We start from the raw sequence: 4445 nt of genomic DNA on the forward strand, positions 1-4445 counted from the left end.
ATCAGGCATACCTTAGTTTCCAGACTGACATCATTGCTCTTCAGTACTCTTTAGAGGTCCCTGACAGCAGACTTTGCCAATGCAATTCGTCTTTTGATTTCGTAACTGCTGGTACCAAGAGTGTTGATTGTGGGGGCAAAAAAAACTGAAGCTGTTAACAATCTCAATCTCTTCGCAATCTATCATGATGCTGACAATCAACCCAGTTGTAAGAATCTTTGTTTTCATGTTAAGCATGTATACGCTCAGACAAACCAGATTAGACTTATCTGAAAAGCACAAAATTAGTCACACACAGGTGAGGCAAGGGTCCTGACACTTCTAACAGTCTGTTTTCTGAGTGTTTGACCAACTCTACCACATTACAATTTTTTAATAAATTATGACCAGAAACTTCAGCTATTTTGTTTCCACAAATAAAATGTACTTGTGGGGGAGGGGAAAGAACTTAACTTTACTCAGATAATTTTATCTTTTCCCTCTGTCTCTGAAAGATAACCCAAATTAAAAGAAAGAAAAATTCAAAGCCATTGTCCTAAAATAATTTCAATTCATAATGATTCATATAATTGTTATGGAAAGAGTTTGTGCTAATCCCAATAGGGTTTTCTAAAGACGTAGTTTTACAGATGTAGTTTTAAAAATGTAGATGTAGTTCTTTAAAGATACAGTTTTACAGATGTAGTTTTTAAAGATGTAGTAGGTTTACACACATATAGAATCATATCTGGATAGTTATCAGTGATGAGAAGAAAAAGATTAAAGAGCAAAAATTAATAAACAGATAACTGAGGTGAAGGGAAGGCAGTATATATATTGTTGTTGTTGTGTGCCATCGAGTCACCTGCAACTCATAGCAAGTCTCCAACACACTTACCCCACTGCCCTATTTACGGCATCAACCCATCTCATCTGGGATCTTCCTGTCCAGCACTGTCACTCCACTCTTCCAAACATGATATCCTTCTCTAAGGACCAATCCCTGACAGCAGATTTACCTAACACAATTCTTTTGATTTCTAGATTGTGGAGCCAACCAAGCTGTAACTGTTAACAACCTCAATCTCTTCTCTGTCTATCATGGGTTGATAAGACATTGTAATGAATTCATTACATTAATCAATTACAATTAATATTGTAAAACAAAACGTTTATGACCGTTGAATGAAAAACCAATATGACACAATAAGACTTTAAAAAAAAATTTCTTTAAAAGTCATAATCTGAGGGGCCGGAGCGGTGCAGCCGCGGGGTTGTCCGTGGTCCCGGCTCGCGTGACGGCGGCGGCGGCAGCGTCTCCGTGAGGAGGCGCGCGGGGCCGTGACGTTAGTGTCCACCAAGGTCGGAGAGATCTTCTCGGCGGCCGGCGCCGCCTTCACGAAGCTCGGGAAGCTGGCGATGCAGCTGCATCCCGTGGCCGACTCTTCGCCCGCGGGTGCGAAGTGGACGGAGACGGAAATAGAGATGCTGAGGGCTGCTGTGAAGCGATTTGGGACGATCTTAATCACATCAGCTGTGTCATCAAGGAACGGACAGTGGCTCAGATAAAGGCCACTGTGAAACGAAAAGTGTATAAAGACTCTGGCGTTCCCCTTCCAGCCGAATCACCTAAGAAAGGGCCCAAGAAAGTGGCATCTGGTGTTCTGTCGCCTCCTCCAGCAGCCCCCCCACCCAGCAGCTCCATTGTCCCTGAGGCCGGAGGCCCCCCTGTAAAGAAGCAGAAAGCTGATGTGACACTCAGTGCTCTGAACGACTCTGACGCCAACAGTGACCTAGTGGATATTGAAGGGCTGGGAGAAACTCCTCCAGCCAAGAAACTCAACTTCGACCAGGCCTGACCTTGCATTCTGGACTTCTCATGACCTCTGCTGACCCTCCTCTACTCTCCCATTGAGACTTGCACCTCTGACCCCTCTTACTGTTCATCCTGCACCTGTATAGTTACCTGGGACTCTACTGAGGCCTACACAAGATCAAAGGACTGCTGGGGCTGGGAAGGTCCACCGTGCTGCCCCCCTATGTAGGCATCTGCCTCTACCCCCTTTGACCTCCACCTAATGGACATTTTTTATACTGAAAATAAAGACTTTTCTCTCAACTTAAAAAAAAAAAGTCATAATCTAACTTTTTGAGAAAGCACCAGACCACCTTCCATATGGGTTGTACTATTTTACATTCTCATCAGCAGTGACTAAGAGTTCCAATCTCCATACTCTTGACAGCATTTGTTGTTTGCTGCCTTGTTGAACTTTGCTATTGCTGCTGGGGGAAAAGAAACAACCCTGCGGTTCCACCGGGGCTTGAATCCAGGACCTTCTTCATGTAAAGCAGATGTGACAACCACAATTTAAGCTAAATATTGTTTGGTTTTAAGAAGACTTTAGAGAATATTTTATTTAAGGTCTAAAGAGCATCTCAGAATAGTTTCAGAATTTGAAGGGAGGGAAAGTACTGTCATCTTTGAATCTTTAGAACAGGTTCTGAATCAGAATGAGAAAGCAGGATAGGAGTTGAGGAGAAGCCCACAATTATTTCTTTATAAATACTTAGCAGTAAAACCACTGAAGGGTGTTAAGTTTTTCCCTGTGAGGGCTCCTCTTTCATAGAAAGCAGAAGGGAACGGTCTGTAGGGGGCGCCATGGGAGGGCGGCACTTTGGATCTGCAGGCAAGCTTTTGCGGAGCGCGCAAGACCTACTGGTAATGCTTTCTACTTTGTTGGACTCTTTATTAAACAGGTAAGTCTGGTATATGCAGAAATAGAGCAATACTGCTATGCAAGAGTAAATTTAGGCCTCTCCTTCATATTTCTTTTCTAGAAGGGAGGTATACCCCTTTGGGATGTAACTTTCTAGTAAACCTTTCTTACCTTTCTATCTTGTAATAAAAAGAGTAAATTGGGGAGAACTGGGCAATGATACTAGAATAAAAGCTGTGGGGTGTTTTTTGTTTTTTTTAAAAAAAAGATATTCTAGAATTTGTCTACAATTAAAAGCAATTTGACAGATTGGGCAGTCAGGAGGTGATTCTGAGGAATTGGGGCAGCACCTAGGTCCCCTGTGATAGTTCATCAAATAAAAGAGTAAGAAACACAGGCAAAGGTCTGGGCACTTCCTTGTGTCCCTCCCTAGCTTCTTTCAACATCTAGTTTGCAGAGATAAATACTTTCTAATAAGCCTACAGACATTTACCTAGTTGTTTAGATCTCTATCTCTAAAGAAATGTTACACCTTGATTTTCCAGTTTACCACTCCACGCCCTGCACACTGCCCTGTACAGGAGAGAAAACAGCATCCATTGTATCAGTGAGTGTGTCACGGACTAGTCAACACCAAGGACATTAACTTGGCTTTGACTCACTATAAAACCACTTCACCCATCACACATAGGAAAAAGAAAAAAAAAAAAAGAAACAAAAAAACTTTTTAAGAACAAATGCCAGGAAAGCAGCTTTGAGATTTCTTAGAGGAGCCTGGTTTTCTGGTGGATGATGAAGGGCTGGGAGCGCCCCAAACGAACCTGATGCTGTCAAAAAGCAGCAACTGAAAACTTCTGTGAATGCTCAATTTCTCTCTCTTCTGGTCCTTACTTTTATTTCATTTTCTTTTCTCCTCTCCGCTTTTTTTGGTATTTCTGCTTGTTCAGGAATTTCCTTTGTGTTTTTGGAACTTCCATTCCTAAAGAGAAGGGAGAAGAGAATGAAATTACAGGGATGACAGGCAGAAAGAGCCAGGGATAGCACGGAGATAAGTAAACTTGGGGCGCACTCCTGTTTCTTCTGTTTGAATGAGAAACGTTCCTGGCGTTAAATTTCATTAACTTAGAAAGGCAGGGGGGAGGGGGGATTAAAAAGAGTTACAGTGACTAATAAGGTCCCACCGAGATTTGAACTCGGATCGCTGGATTCAGAGTCCAGAGTGCTAACCATTACACCATGGAACCTGCACATAAAATTCTTCATGCAGTCTAATACCCAACCTGTGGAAAGCATCGTAGTGTCAATCATTCTGATTCTCAATCTATATGTATCTTCATCTCAAAACAAACCCCAAACAAAAAGTTAAACACATAGCTTAAATTTAAATAACGAGATTTTCAACAAGGATAGCTGGATTCGACGTCCAGAGTGTGAACCATTTCTGTTTTAGAGAGGAAAGCAGATAAAAGCAACTAGTTTGAACCTTTAAAAAGCAAACATTTAAAAACATTGTAAATGCTTTGATGGTTATAGCATATAATTAAACTAAATGTACTGAGGTAATAAAGAAATTTAATCCCTACCTTAACAATTACCAACCTTATTTCCACATGGACTAAATGCGTAGATATGAAATAGAACCTAGAATTAATTGCTAGTCTCAAGATCTCATTATAAGATTTTTAAAAATAGACAAAAGTTTAATACTTCCAGAAGACTATAAATTTGCCTACTTCAACAATCCTTGTT

At 41.2% G+C, this 4445-nt stretch overlaps 1 non-coding gene and 1 pseudogene across 1 annotated transcript; one reads left to right on the forward strand and one right to left on the reverse strand.

Annotated features, from left to right (window-relative positions):
- Window positions 1-235: 235 nt before the first annotated feature.
- LOC102867428 lies at window positions 236-1838 on the forward strand (annotated as a pseudogene).
- A 2030-nt stretch (window positions 1839-3868) lies between these two features.
- On the reverse strand, window positions 3869-3940 carry TRNAQ-CUG. Its single transcript has one exon. It is a non-coding gene; the product is annotated as a tRNA-Gln (tRNA).
- Window positions 3941-4445: the final 505 nt, after the last annotated feature.

The sequence above is a fragment of the Elephantulus edwardii genome, unplaced genomic scaffold (assembly GCF_000299155.1).
Source record: "Elephantulus edwardii isolate Elephantulus edwardi_28Jun2011 unplaced genomic scaffold, EleEdw1.0 scaffold00384, whole genome shotgun sequence".
Classification (NCBI taxonomy): Eukaryota; Metazoa; Chordata; class Mammalia; order Macroscelidea; family Macroscelididae; genus Elephantulus; species Elephantulus edwardii.